This window comes from Larus michahellis, chromosome Z (genome assembly GCF_964199755.1).
Source record: "Larus michahellis chromosome Z, bLarMic1.1, whole genome shotgun sequence".
In the NCBI taxonomy this organism is placed as follows: Eukaryota; Metazoa; Chordata; class Aves; order Charadriiformes; family Laridae; genus Larus; species Larus michahellis.
Window position 1 is genome coordinate 980374 of NC_133930.1, and position 15694 is coordinate 996067.

At 47.5% G+C, this 15694-nt stretch overlaps 1 long non-coding RNA gene across 1 annotated transcript; it reads left to right on the top strand.

Moving 5' to 3' along the window:
• Positions 1–754: 754 nt before the first annotated feature.
• Positions 755–10692, top strand: LOC141736523 (uncharacterized). The gene is made up of 4 exons (XR_012584980.1): positions 755–1195; positions 1636–1696; positions 2382–2481; positions 8969–10692. It is a non-coding gene; the product is annotated as an uncharacterized LOC141736523 (long non-coding RNA).
• Positions 10693–15694: the final 5002 nt, after the last annotated feature.

Here is a 15694-nt window from a genome sequence, read left to right on the forward strand (position 1 = left end):
TTAAGCCTTCAATTAATTGAACAAAGATTTTAAAATTGTTCAATTGGTTTCATTAGGAAGTGTATAATAGAATAATAAAGTAAAACAAATGATATAAAGCAGACCCACTAATTAGCTCTACATGATTGATACAGCTTTGGACTAGGCATTTGATCTCAAACAAAATGCAGTTCCTTGTTAAGAGGATTTTTAATTGATGTGCAGAGAGGTATTAGATGATGTTGGAAAATAATTACTCAAAAGCTATTCATGCATTTGGCTGAACATAACAAATGAAGTTTGGGCTCTGGATCTGGCGGAGTGGACACATGCTAATTAATAATGAGAGGAACAAGAATCTTCCAGTAGTTTTTAACCCAGTGTTTACTAGGAGATTGCTTTGCAATTATGCACCATAATGAGGTTGTCATCTAAACAAAATCAACATTACTCAGATGTCATTTGAGATTGCTAAATGTTGCAGCCCATATATATGTTCAATTCTTTTTACAGATGGTAATATGTTATTAATCAACAGGAGCTGTTGCTAGCGATCCAGCTGCCACGGGCGTTCTGGTACGAGGGGGCATCGACACTCCTCATTTCAGACTGTAAAACATAACATCGCTGGGGTGGCGGAAATTCTAAAATTTGTTCTAAAAATCCTAAGCCTAGGTGTCTGTTCACCGGGGAAGCAAGAGGCATTGACGTATTCCTCCTCTTCAAAGAGCTGGCAGGTGGGAGTCTGAGCCGCGCTTCCCATGGAGGAGTTGGCCACCCCCGCCCCGCTGGCTCCGGAGAGGAGCGGAGGGCCAGCCAGCCCCGAGTTTATCCTGGCTGGCTGCACGCGGTCCCTGCGGGTTAGACTGGAAATCCATTGGCAAGGGAGGCTGGAGACACGGCGTGCCACGCGGTACCTATCCCCCGAGCAGGCTGCGGTCTCCAGGGCTACCAACCTGGCACTGCCACCAGCGCTGAAAGCAGAGCAGTTTAAAAAGAAAATAATAAACCTCGCAAGAGCCGGTTGCTTAGGATTCAAGCAGTCTGGTTTTTATCTTCTGCCACTCTTTGCTCTGATGTCTCCCTGCCTCTGCAGACCGAGGATACAGCGATGTGTCCCAAAGATGAAGTTCTCCTCCCGCGGAGTGATGAGGGTTGACTGTTGCTGCGTTGGGTGGTCCTCGCCATGTGTTGGTGGGAAGGCTGGTGTGAGCAGGTGGGTCTTTCATCTCATGCCGATGTCGATGAGTGTCTGGGTCCGCTTCCGGCAGGTGATGGGGCTGTTTCAACGGTCACCCAGTTCTCCTAACACAAGGGCTGTGGGACTCGATGGCATAGGGGTGACATGAGGTTCAGGGCTTGGCATTTATCTGCTGTCCTGCCATGTGAGTTTCTTCCATCTTCTCACTATTTAAGCAAAGGCATCTGATTGAAAGTATGATGTCTTCCTTTGCCGTTCTGCTGTGCCTAGCACAAGGAGGTGTTGATCTTGACTGGGGCTTTTGCAGGATCACCAGACTGGCTACGACATCCTCCTGTTCTGTGGAATATTTGATGGTAAAGATAGTATAACCAACTGGGCAGGATCTGCTTGTCTTTTCACGTCTTTTGTTCATCCGTTATGTAAACTCTTTGCCTTCTTTTCCCTTTGGAAAGACAACGGTGTTGGTGTCTGCGCTTGTGAAGCAGCCCCAGGTCTCTGGAAGAACAGCTCGAGGTGAGAGGTTGGTTTTCAGGAGGTGGCACGGCTGCTCGGCTGGGCTGGGCTGGGCTGGGCTGCTCTTGAAATGCCGCAAACGGTTTAAAAATATTCATAACATTTTTCGAAAGTTCAATGTACCTCTGAATGTTGTGATGCCTATTCTTTATCTCTTCCTTGAAAAAAAGCTAGATTTTAGGAGTTAGGTTTTTTAATTTATTTATAGAAAACCGTCTAAAATACATTTCATATTTTCAGATAGAATGGTTTTTATTAAAGTCAGTAGCATCTTTCCAAATAGCTTTTTCCGTTGATTTTTTTTTCAGCAGCTTTATCAAGTACATTTTCAAGTCGTGTTTTTATCTTACCGTTCTTCCAAAAGGAACCAATTACTTATTTTTTAAAATATTTTTTATGCCTTTATTCTTTGGAGACCAATTCATTTCAGATACAGGCTTTCTACTCACACAAAAGGTAGTACACAGTAGATGGCACAATGGGCTAGTGATATTTATTATCAGGTGGACCTCGGCCCTTTACGGTTCGGAAATGAGGAGAAGGGGATTTGTGTCCATTGTTCAGTGGGTATCGTCGAGGGCACCCACTGAGTTTATCAGCTTGTGGCAATTCTCTTCGCTGATGAAAGTGATTTCAGAATGACATAATAAATCTCCACTATTTCTCATTTCCACGTACATTTCAGGGACATCATCTTGCCGACAACAACGTGTTAATTCTCAAGTGTTCTTGATGCCTTCAGAGGATTCTCCCGAGATGCTGGGGTGACGCCTACCCATAATCAGGTACAATGAATAGATATTTGGAGGTTCAGTTGTGTAGATACCGCCTCCAGTTTTTAAAATCCACCTGGTTTGGGCCTTTGTCTAAATAATGCTGCCTAACGTTTGTCCCGTGTCTCGAAAACACACTCCATCCTCCCAAAGATGAAATGGGACACCTGGGGAAACCGAAAAATAAATCAGGAGTATCTGATTTGAACTTCCACCAGTAGGAGTGTGTGGAAATATTGTCTTTCTCAGTTCTTCATTAGGAATGTCAACAACATTAAAAAAAGGAAGAAGATGGCTATTTCAGCCGAGACTCACTCCTTCATTTTTTTTATTGCTGTTTTTGTGGCTCACAAGCCTATTGCCATATCCAATGAGAGAAACTGCTCAAAGGTCTCCTGAGATAATGCTAGCACTATGTTAAGTGCCCTGGACCTGACCTGGTGAGGAAAAGAGGCCCCACGAGAAGGTGAAGATCAGCGTACACGGGGCTTATGGACAGTCGATGTTGTGCCCAACACGTGTCTGGTTTACAGTGATGTTACATCAGCTGTGGCTTCGCTAAAAAAGCCGTGGAGTGGCTGCGGGTTTACACCGAGACTGAGACCTGGGTTTCGGTGCAAAGCGCAGGCGCTAAACAACAGCCCGTTTCTGCAAGAAGTTGGTGGTTCTTTCTTCGTTGCGCAGCGTCACTTGGTGGTCACGAGGACATCCCCTGAGAACGCCTTCTCTTCCGCGGGTGCAGCAGCAGGAGCGGCACTATGTGCTTTTACCCCTGGCAACGCTTAGAGCCGAACCCTCTGGGTCCTGTCAGTCCTTATAAAACAAAGCAGGTCTTAAAACTTTGCTAATATACGCAACTTTATATACCGTATACTTTATATACAACTATATACAACTATGTACATCTTTATATACAAAAGTCAAATTATCTTTTAATAACTTAGCTTTTGGTTTAGAAGTACTGAATGAGCAAAAATAGACTTATTTCTGAAAAAACGCTTTGTGTTTGGCTGCTCCATTTCTAGCCGTCCAGCATGAAACACCTCGAGCAGGCTGGACGGCCAGTCTTGGTGAACGGCCTTTAAAAGTCTTTTATTCTGGCACCTGAGTTTGGGCACGGCGGGGCCGGCTCACCCCGGCTCTTGGGCCAGTTTTGGAAAAGGTGCGTCTAGGGCATCATTAAGACATAAACGCAAAGAGGATTTTTCCCAGGGCCAAGTTTTATTTTCACGGCACGTTCAATTAGCCATCGTCGGGCAGCACGCTAAACGAAATGTCTTCCTTTGCCCCCCTTCCCCCCCCTCCCGCCCCCAAACCCCTGCGTGTATGCGTTTATGCGTGCGCCCCTAAATATACCAGCCCTGTCAGAAAAATCAAAAAACCCCTTAATCCGAAGGTGCAACGTCCTGGCTGGCGGCGCGGGGAAACACAAGCTGCGTTACAAGCAGGAGCCTGTTCTTCACAGGACTGATTATTTAAGACAACTGTTGCTCCTGCGTGCAATCCTGTATGCGCTGTGCAAATTACATTACTAATTTACTAGCCGGCCAAATGTCACTCGTTTGTAATGCGCCGCATTCCCTGTCGCTCCAGACAAGGCGCTCGGCAGCATCCCTCTTTGGGAGAGAACTTCTCGGCTGATTTCGAGAGCGATGCCAAAAGTCTCACTTTTCTACTTCAAATAAATTACTCTGACACTTCGCAGCCATGGCTTTATATTTTTACTTAAATGTGTGTTTTGTGGGTGAGAGCGCGGCGTGGTTTGAACAGTTGTCAGGGGTTTTATTTTTGGAAAAAAGACAGATAGTATTTTGCGAGGTAATTAAGAGTTTGTGAAGTTTCCTCGAGAAATGAAAAAGGCCCAAACCATCGTCTTCTGCTCATATATGCATTTTACACTCAATTCCTCATTTGCCACCTCCTCCTCCGCTAGTTTATAAATCTGTTAATTAATGGTGTTTATTCTGCTCTCAGCCTCGCCTGAGAAATGGTTTTATGATTATATTATTAGGAAGTGATGATAACGTATGTGGGAAAAGGTATTTTTTTTGTATGTGGGCTTACCGATCGCTATGGAAACAAGCAAATATTTGCAGACCTCAACTACTGATTAATTCCTACTGGTTATTTTGGCTTTATAAAGTTACTGTCTGGATGCGAAGAATTTCTCGCGAGCGGTTCTCTGTGACAGTTTATTTACATGTGTAATAGCCTCATCAGAAATGACTCGGGTAATTTAAGGCTCCATCACATTGTAGCGGTTCCTGAAACAGCCATTTTATCAGCGTGTGATTGAAACACAAGCACGAGGCATTATTTTTAAACCCTTTGGTTCACATTTCAGTGAAAGGAGTTTCATTACAAGAATATTTCTCCCTGAAGGGAGGGATGCAGATACACGTGCTGACTAATAGCGTGTTTGTAACGTGGTATTGACGGGGCTGCGGCTGCCAGGAGAGCGGCTTGAGCAGAGGAGCTCGGGCAGAGCACTACAGGAGGACTGTGCCAGCAATGAGAGCGTGGTCCTCGCCCCCATCTCCACCGCACGTGGCACAAGGAGCAGCCTGAACCAGACCTGGGTGCAGACACAGCGATAATTAACGTCGAGGATACACCTAAGCATAGAGAACACTCCGGCGTGGAGTGATGAAGGAAAGAGGAAGGACAGGTTTATCTCCATGCCTGAAACTCTTTACACAAGCGATACAGAACTTTCCAGAAGAAGAAAGGTTCTTCTGAACCAGCTGTTGGACTTCTCTATTGGAAGAAAATCTTTATGAGCTGGGCTTGCAGGTCATAAACCCACCACAGAGTTCTCTCAGGTAGCAAGAGAGTATAAAAAAATAAAACTTCGGTTAGTAAATTCTTTACTCTCCACACATTTTGGTCTTTCTAGAGAATCCTAAATTCTCACCTCTACAGTCTTCAAAGGAAAAAGAAAATCAAAACCAGATTTGGGTTTGGATTAGAATGATTTTGATTCCCAGGGTGCTTTTGAAAATGGGATTTGAGCTCTTTAATCCTACAGGTACTAAAAATACTGTGGTAGGTGGACAAAATGTAGTACCAAGCGTCCCTCTTACTGAACTATTAACTTGGCCAATACAGAGTTATTAACCTACTTTATATTCTTGCTTTTCGTAGCTCCACACTGACTCATGTCTTCAGGAGATCTTTTTCTTTGGTTCTCTATAAATTTATGGTTGGTGAAAAGAGCCAAGCAGGCAGCACCAGAAACTCAGCCCTGCTGCCTTTGTGTGAAGAGGGGATGTAGCACAGCAGAGACCACCACCACGTGCCACGCAGCCACCTCGCCAGCAATCCAGCCCAGCTCCTCGGAAATGTCCATTAGTTCAAGGGTACCAACCTCTCTCCCTTGGATCCCCGTACCAAAATATCTACGTGGTGCTGAGCCACCAGACACATGCCACAATCCTCCCAGACCCAAAGAGATGAGGATCTCCTGGCGTGGATGCAGGATGTCAGCAGCTGGGTGGGAGAGCAGAAGCTCTGTCTGTTGGATGATGGCAACAGGCTGGTGTGCAACTGCTCCCACCGATGCCCACCGATGCCCACCAATGTCCTCTGTGGGTTCTTGCTGGCTCACTTCCCCCACAGCTGGAAATCGGGATCAACCAGCAGCTTCTGTGCATGAACCAACCTCCTTATAGCTTTGATATGAAAGCCACCTTCAGATTGATTGCAGTTTGGCCGTGGCTCAAGAGCCAGGGGTTGGCCACCCGTGAACTATTTCTTCAAGGCAGTTGGGCCTGGGAGACACAGGGGCTGCGGTGGAGGGCAGCGAGGCAGAAGGAAACGCAAAAGGTAGTAAGTGAAGCCATGGTGATCTGCAGGGCCTTGAGGCATCTCTCTGAACATCTGCAGTCACCTCGGGCAAAATCCTCTCCCTACTGAAGTAAATGGAAAATTTGCCGCTGACCTCGAAACGGCCAGAATTTCGTCCGAGTGCCGCCGGGCGGTATAGCACGGTGTCACGGGGTGTGCACGCTGCTGCAAGATGGGCCTTTGTCCCACCACGGGCACCTTGCTGGGGTCTCTCCACCCGGGGCAGCTCGCAGAGGTTAGCGGGGCTTGGGGGTGTGAGCACGGACGAAAAGGGGGCAGAAATGCCCGAGGGAAGAAGGGCCAGAGGTCTGCAGTTTTCCCTGCTCTGTTGTTAGATGGTGAAATTTTTCTCCAGGGAAAACTTTATTTTTAATCCAGTTGGGTTTCACAAGTGAATGCTTTAATGGCTGTGCCCAAGGTCCTTAGTCAGTCTTAATCTATGTTACAAAATCAGCAAATGCGGCAGTTTACCAGAGGTCTGTCTGAGGGAGGCTCGCAGCTGAAATTAGAGAGGCAGCACATCGGCGCTGAACTGGGATGGGCCACGTGCGCTGGTAGCCCCCAAAACCCTTCAGCCTGCTGCCGGGGTAACAACCCATCAGCTCAGGGATCGTTCAGCAAGGTCCAATGTACGGAGCACGTACGTGCCGGGACGTGGTTTGGATTCCTTCCTAGTCCTGGCTCCTCTCTCTTTGCAGGGTTTGTGAATGGCTCACGTAGTCACTGAGGTGGTGGCCCGAGAGCAACTCCTTGAGAAGGTCTTGGGCTTATCTCATTTGATGAATATTTCCATTTTGCTGTGAATACAGTGATGCTTTGCCTTGTCATCTCTTTCTGTGGAGCTTGAACCGTTTTCTAAGTAATAAATTAGGTCTTCGAATAGCCCTGTGAGGAAGCAGACACCCTCCCCTCTGCACAGAGGAGAAAACCACAGCAAAGGAAGGATAAAGCCTAAGCCGTGTTGTCGGTACGCAGGGTGCTGGATGTTTCTGCAGCCGAACTGCAGGTTCAGAAACCAAACCGCGTGGTTAAACGTCTAAATCGAAATCATGTTTGCAACAATAGAATGAGTAACTTTAACCATACAGGTATTTATTACGTAAATAATACTGTAACAGTATATCTGATGATTTATCCCTTCATGCTGACAAATTACCCCTAAATGACTTGCCTGAAGACACTTATGAAGTCCATCTGCCGGGGAAGAGCACAGCCTGGGTCTCCTGAGTCCCAGTCCTGTGGATTGACTGTAAGACTGCCTTCTTCCAGTCAATAGCTTCATCAATCATCATTTAAGTCAGCTTGATGGTTGGCTTTCTAAGGCCATCCCTGGTGATTTATTCCTACCCTTCTCTCTTCAAAAGCTTCCAGCCTGCGACTTGTCAGACGCTTGTAGCGACGTGCTCTGTGCCCATCGGTCCCTTCCCCGACGCCCACCCTACCAGCAGCCTGATGCTTGCACCGCTGCTCTCAGGCATGCGGGTGGCAAGAGCTCTCCTGGAGTGACCTGTGCTCAGATGTGTCCGTACCATTTATCCCTGGATGACGGCAGTGAGTAGAGCTCTGGCCACGAAGCAGGTGATGGGGCAGGACCGGTGGAGGGAGAAGAGAGGATGCAGGAGCGTGCGGAGGGCACCAGGCTGCTCCTGGTGGGTGCGAGCCCCCGTGTCACCACCTGCAGACGGGGGCTGTGGCACGGGAGGGCATGCCACCAGCTCCGCAACTGGATTTTGGGAAAATCAATGCCAGTTCTCTATTTCCCTCGTCAGTCCCACCGCTTTATTCCTTTTCCTGCTGCTTTATCTGGTGTCAGTCTGGCATTCTGCTTGTCAAATACCGCTTGCCTCATGTATCATCTTCTGCTACGCCGACACTCATAATTCATCTTTATTCTCCACTTTTCTGTCTCCTTTCTTGTCCTTTCTACCCAGGATCGCTTTTTATGTGGTAATTTTATTTATTTCCACACTTGGGTTTTCTTTTATTTATTAGTCCTTTGCTAAAAATCACTTGTGTTAATTTTTCCCACACTAGTGCTTTTAAAATATGACATCTCTGTGCATGCCCTTGTAAAAAAGTAATACAAAGCTGAAGTCAAAGCATCGATGGTAGGATTTTCTTAGCATTGATCGCATTCTGCTCCTTCCGAAATCGATGAGACTGGGTTAGGCTAATGCTGAGCAATTCTCAGGGAAAAAGTGCCTCTGAGCATTGCAGTGATACCACACAGTTTGCTTAGCGTGTTATTAACAGTCCCAGCTCCTGAAGACAACTGATGATAAAAGCATAAGGGATTTTAATAATTGCAGGGTAGAGCTTCGACATAGGACCTCAGGAGACCTTGGAGAAAGGAGGAAAATTCAAATAACCCAATACAGTCCTGCCTGGAATCCTGCAAGTGTGTGGATAAGATACTCAGATTCTTGGCAACACCAAAATCCCAGCCGAAGCACTGGGCTGCTTGCTCTGGGTGCGCAAGTTCCCTCCTGCTCTTCGGGCTGCAGGATCGATTGGGAAGAGCCGGATGGGGATTTCTCCCCAGTCGAAACTGGTCCTCTTCCCTTTCACCTCCTCCAGCAGACCTACAGCATCCCAAAGAAGAGACAAATTCATCCCATGGGAGGTACCTAACTTGTGGCTTTCTTTTTTTCAGGCTTGTCATGGAAAATACTGGACGTTTGTAACAAGGAGGAACCTGGAGGTGTGTCCCGGGGGTGCTCAGTAGCTGTGGCAGCGGCATCCTGGAAAACCCACCCATTCCTGAATGCCGCCCCAGGCTCCCGGCGAGGGCAGAACAAGCCCTCCTGAGGCAGGAAGCCTTTCCCAGGATTAATGCACTCTCCAGTCTTCACAATTATTATTTTGATGGCCAAACGCAGCCCTGAAGGGGGGTCGGTCGTGCCTCCTTCTTCCCCGCTTGCCCCTGCCGTGTGAACCTGCGTCCGCGCATCACAATATTGATAATACATCAGCTTGGTGTTTTACTCAGCAATGGTCTGGTTCCCTTAATGAAGCAGTCTCCAGCTTCTTCATTTCCTCTTCTTAGTAACCAGATTATTGACTTGTAATTTGTCACAATGATATAGCTTGGTTCCTAAATGGGAAATGTTTAAATCAAGCAGCAATTAATGCATTGTAAAGCACTTCAGGTAATTGTGTAATAAGCAGCACATTACCTAGAGTAGTAACACATTTTACAGCTAAACCAGCAGGAAAAATAATGTTTTTTGCCAGGTTATTTTAGGGTGTGAAACATGCTGTTGTGGAAAGGCAGTGTGAATCCATATTATGCAGAAATCAATGGATACCCATCTTTTCAGGCTACAGTAGGAGCTGTGTGACAAGGGCACAGCATTTCTCCTAATCAAGCAGGTTATGTGAAAGCTCAGAGTCAAGCTGAGCTTGCTATATCCAGCTGTACTTTGTTTGCTACTTAATGGAGCAGGTCATAGTTATAACACCCCAAAGAAATCAGCTCGTCTCAGCCTGAGGAGCACAGAGAAAGTGTTGGAACTCCAGCGGCTCTGCATTAAATCACTCCTATAGGTCATCTGCGGAGAGAGGACTCGGGGAAATAATAAACCAGCGTCGTTCTGCTGCTGGCACTTCAGGCTGGTCCCCAGGGGAGGCAGTATCTGGGTTTAGGTTGGGAAAAGCAATATGGCTAAAGAAACAGTTATTTATGTACTATACTGTCCTTGGCAAGCCGTCAGACAGCGGGCTGGCAGCTCCCCCTCCTCGGGAGAGGAGGAAGAGGAGCTTCTCAAGCAGGGTGCTGTGGATAAAGGATGCTGCGTGGCTTCTGCCATTAGAGGACCTGGGGACGTGGGGCTCTGCAGGGCTGGGCACGCTGGCGACGGGGCTGTTTCCCGTTGCAGGGCAATGCCGGGCTGTGCTAATCCCCGTCCTCCTGGAGCTGGGGGTGAGAGGGAGCAAAGCGCCCGCAGCGGGGTCCCCAAAGCTTCACCCCCCGCCTTCTGCTGGCCTCCAGGTGCTCCGTGAGATCCAAGGCGGACCCACTTTCACCTGGCGGCAGAGGCCATGGTGGAGAGAGAATCCTTAACTCCTTCCCAGCAGCAAATGGCATTGTGGGCAGGCAAAGCACAAGCCCATCCTTTGGCTTTTCAAGGAAAACATTTCCTTTTTTGAAAAAATGGGATTTCAAAGAAATGCCCCCGCAATATATCGTCTTTGGCCTTCCTGAAGAATCGTTCCAGTTCTGGGACTTTAAGAGGAAAGAATAACACGTACATCGTGTTCGCTCCTTTTGACGGTGCTCCCGGGGAGCTGCTGACCAAAGAAAGTGCTAACCATCATGTTTTCACCTTCAACTTTGAAACATGCTGATCGCATTTTCTCCTTCAGCCTTTTTCTCTCAGCTGCTCGTGTATATAGTTTATTCAATTCATGGCAGCGCACAATAAAAATCAATAAAAAGCATTTATTATAAAGTGCCAGAGATTAAAATAACTGACTTGGCTATGCTATTAAAACATGGGTAGCTCAAAGCGAGGATGCACACTTCACACAAAATATGATTTATGCTCTGCAGAGGGGAAAAAATCCAGTAAGCAGAAAAGGAAGTTTTATAGTCTCGCCAATGAATCACTGTCCTGCTTTAAAAAAAGTTAACAGACATGAAAATACTATTTAATAAAACTAATTTAGTGTTTTATTATAAATATAACTATTGTAAATAATGACTATTTTCCCCTGCTAGCAATAGTACCGTCAAAACTTTAGCCAGGTCAGCAAAGTAGCTGCCTCAGTTTCCAAGATTTATCATTTTGCTTATCAGTTTTACATCTTCACACGTTTCCAGGCGCATCGAAACACTTCTGTTCGCAAGCTGGAGTGACACCGGGGCTACGAGCGCAGCGCGGGGGGACCCAGGTCACAAAAACCCTCTGGAGCAATTAATCTGTCTCTTGTTTGCCCATGCGGGAGCCCAGCGCCTGACCCCCAAAAAGTAACGTCTTTGGGTTGAAGAAAACTAATCTGACGTGACAAGACTTCTTGGGACGTGGCGGACGCCAGGCAGGCTGTGCGCCACTGGTTTCACACCCCAAGCCCCCCACTCCCGCTCCGTGAGGCGCAGCCGTGTTTCCCAGCCCAGGCACGCAGGGCTCCACGCTCCCGTCCGTGGTCAGTCCCGTGCGGCCGTGGGAAAAAGGTCTGGTCTTCAAAGCCGTCCCCGCCGCCCGCAAAGCCAGTGGGAGCTGGGGGTCCTGGGAGGACCTCTGGGAGCCGCATCCCCGTAGGCGCAGCCCCACACCTGCGCGGCACTGATGACTTGCACCCGGCCAAGGAGGCGGCGAGGATGGAGGATGACGTCCCGGCGTCCCGCGTCTCCCGCTGATGGCGAATTAGCAGCTCCCCAAACGAGAAGGCTGTGCAGCCCGTTCGCGCAGCCGCCTCCGGTGCACGCCGCCGCGCGACGGTGCGGAGCTGCGAAAATCCGAAGTCCTGGCAGGAGCAGCAAGATGTCTCAGCTGCACTGTTAGCTGCTCGGTGGAGAATTTCACAGGCGGGTTTGAAGTTTACTCAGCTCGGTAAAAAGACGAGGAGGAAAAGCTGCTGTAGTTTGTTGCAACAGGCAAACTGAAATTCATTTAATTTGTTACTTGCCGTTTTGTCCTATAAACTCAAATACTTATTAACACTGTAAATATGCCTTTTTACTGGCTCGCTGACAGCTCACATGCTTTCTGTGCTGTCTCCTTAAACATTTATGAGCGCTCATGAATATGCAAATTCACAATCTAATGCCTGCAAAATGGTTGCAAGTACAAATGCTGTGTTAATATTTCATACAATGATGGGAGCAAATCAACAATCATAAATTTTGAACAAATATGTTGCTTCATTAATAACTAATGAGGCAGTGCACGGAGCTCTAGATTTGGCATTTAATAGCAAAAGTGGTGTTTAAAAAGAGCTTATCAGGCACTACTCTCATTTGAAAGAGGGTTTGCAGCCTCTGTGGCTTCCAGGAAGCTTCCAGGATGAGAAATGTTGGAGATGCGCTCACAGAAACAGAATTATGGATGCACTTCCAAGAGTGACTCCTCTTTCCCAAGCCTCGCCTGGTTTTGGGAGACCAAGAGAATTGTCCAGCTGTACAGCGCTCCCCTCAAACCCTTGGTGGTCTGCGTGTCTTCGTGAAACACGGTTCATATCCTGGGCTTTGTTTAGAGACTCTCACGTGGGATTTCAGCAAACCTTTGGTGGAGGACCTCATTTTCCTACCCTAAGGTGAGGCGGGTGCCCTGCGCTGGCAGCCTTTCCCCGAGGAACTCATGCAGGCTGCTTTGGCCAGCCTGGCCCACATGTCCACAGTGGACATGCCAGTGTCCGAAGGTGTCAGGCCCATCCTGGGCACCATCTCTTTGCTTGTGCTGATTGGAGCCCATCCCCGAGCTGTGCATCCTTCCAGCAAGGGCACCGAGCTGCGTCTCCTTGTCCGGCCTCTTGGGAACGCCACAACGATCTGCAAGCTTGTGGGGTGGAAATGCCTGTGGTATTTTCCCTGGAGATCATGGGATACCCAATGTCATATTATGTTGCCAAAATGCCAAACTGACCACAGCAATCCTGTGGTTTTCTGGGGAGAGACCTGGCCGTTGGGAGATGGGTCTTGAGAGGAGGTCTCTGCACCATGCTGGGGTGCCATCACCCGTGTCCTTCTAAAACGCCCAGCTCTGCTGTCACAAAGTCAATTAGCACCAAGGTGCCTGATAGCACTACAGCACAGGCGAGGCGACATTAATCTGACACGATGGCAGACCATGGTGTGACGGAACGGGGGGGATCATTAAGAACGCCACCCAAATGTCCTGCTTTGGGGTGAAACAGAGCCAGCCTTCTGCTCAGCGAGAGGCTCTTGCTCACACTCGTTGCCATGGAAACCAGGGCCACTGACTGGGTGTTTACCCCACGGAGGGGTCGCACCTGTGGGGAGGTGGGACAGGTCAGGTGACCCAAACTGACCAATGGGGTGTTCCGTCCCATCTGCCATGCTCAGGTAAAAGCTGAGGGACCAAAGGGGTTGGGTTGGCTCTTCTCCAATGGCCTCTTCTCCAATGGCTCTTTCTCTTCAGCAACTGACGTCCCAGGAGGAACCCCTCAGCTCATCTGCCTTTGGTCCCGGTCAGTGTGTTCCAGCTCCCAGTTGTCACTGAGTCCAGTCTGGAACTTCCTTAGTGCCTCCCTGGGAGCTTGATATGGTTTTGTGTATATTTGTGTATATTGTATCTATTTCATTATTTCCTTTTTTTATATTATTAATAATATTTTGTTAGAGTAGTTTAGTTTTTTTGGAACTCATCCATCTTTTTATCTCTCTTCTTCCTCTCCTCAGAGTGAGAGGTGGGGGACGGCATCTGTCATCTCATCATTGGCCAACCCGGCCTAAACCTTGACACCAAGCCACCCTATGCTTGAGTGGTTTCTTCCGGCATCATTTGCTTTATACAGAGTTTACTTTGATTGGGATTTAATTAAAGCCTGTCTCTAGTGTTTCCCTGCATAGAGCCTACTCTACTCCTCCAATGAGGTTAGCAAAATGGCATTTTTGAGTTTTCCTGGTAGCATTGTTTTCTATTTGCGTTGATGGAAGGTGGACCCCCGTGCTTCTTCCAAGGTGCACAACGTCCACCAAAAGCTCTCCTTAGTTTGACTCGACTTGCGTGGCCAGGCAACACCAGCGTCTGCGGAGCTGTTGCGTGAGTGGGAGAACGTACCCGTGCTTTGTCGTTTATTTTTTTTCTCTCCTCTTTCCTCCCAGTTTGGCTTCTGAGCTCTGTGTAGCTGGGGCCGCTGGGCGAGCGCTGGAGATGAGATGCATGCTGGCAGCAGGGCTGGGCAGTGTCGCGGATGCTGCAGATGCAAAATCACCTCCTGAAACACCCACCTTGTTTCTTTTCATGTCTGAGTCCTTTCTCCAAAAGATTGTGTAAACTATTTGACAGCCAAGCGAGACGGGGCAGTAAATGTCAAGGGAAATGGATGGGGGTCGGGAGGATCACTTCTTCGGGAACCTGTTGATTTGCTTTAGGTTGACCAAAGCACAAACAGCTCCGCCGTTTATCTTGGGGAGGGGAGGGCTGCAGAGCCGAGCAGCAAGAACTTGTTAAAAGTCTCCAGATCCTGTCAAAATGCCTCCGTTTTATGGCTTTCAGTCGAAGGTTGAAGTTTTTGATGAGGTGCATGAACGGTGACCTCATAAATTGCTTATAAAGTGTAAACATGATTTCTAAAAATTCTTTTTGAAACCCAACTTTAATAATAAGCCAAACTTGTTGGAACTGCCTTAAATATTTATGTGCGTGGCATGCTCTCTGCACAGCTTGTAATTATAGAATATTATTTCTCTTTTTGTACATTTTTAGGCTGTACTGCCACTAGCTTTTGACACTTTAATTTAAGCATAGTTAAAAAAAAGGATAATTTCTTTTTTCCACCTTAGTATAAAGATAAACCAGCGAAATCATTCCTGCATTTGCTGGTACAATTTCAGTTTTTAGCTATGTTGATAATTTACTTTTGATGCTAATTAATTACAAGTAATCATAAAAACAAATTAAAAGCACTATACTTGCAGCAGGTTTTTTTATGCTTATGAAATAATGCATCTTTATGCATCTGTTTACTTGCTATGTAAAAAAATGTAATCTATATTCATAGGAAAACAACTTTAGCACTCAGCACTGGTGCTGTAAACCATTACCACTCACATGTTTTTACCGTCTTTCCCTTTTGCAGAAAGGGGGCAGTCCGGTGCCAAACCCCAAAGTCCATCAGTTTTGAAATATGTGTTGAAGGTAAAAGCCTGGGATTTAGTGCTCAACCGTATTTATAGACAGGCTTGGGAATATGGATTTAAAAGGAAGTGCTATTTATTTATAAATATAAATACCCGCCCCAAATGACTTAAAATCAATTAGTACTTCAAAAGCAGCTCATGCTGGAAATAAATTATTATATGTTAATGCTCAAGGGGAGGGATAACCGGGTCCAGGGCCCTGCTTGCAGCAGAAGTTGGGGCCAGACCCCAGGGGTCCTTTCCCACCCGGGCTTTTCTGTGCCGTGGACTGTTTTTCAGCTGTGGAGATGTAAGGCTTGCGGGATTTTCTACTCGGTTTTGCCTCTTGCCTGTTTTGCATGTATGCGAGGAACCCAGCTCGCACCCCGGCAGTCCCCTATCTGGCTGGTCCCCATCGAAGGCACGGTGGGTTCCTTGAACAGGAGCAAAGTGGTCTCAGAGGTGGGGGGAGCCCAGAGCTGGGCCCCTCTGGCCCCTACAGCCTGCAGGAGGCATCTCCCAGAGGAACATATTTGGGCTTTGGGATGGATCATACACCGAGTTGGTGCTGCTCTA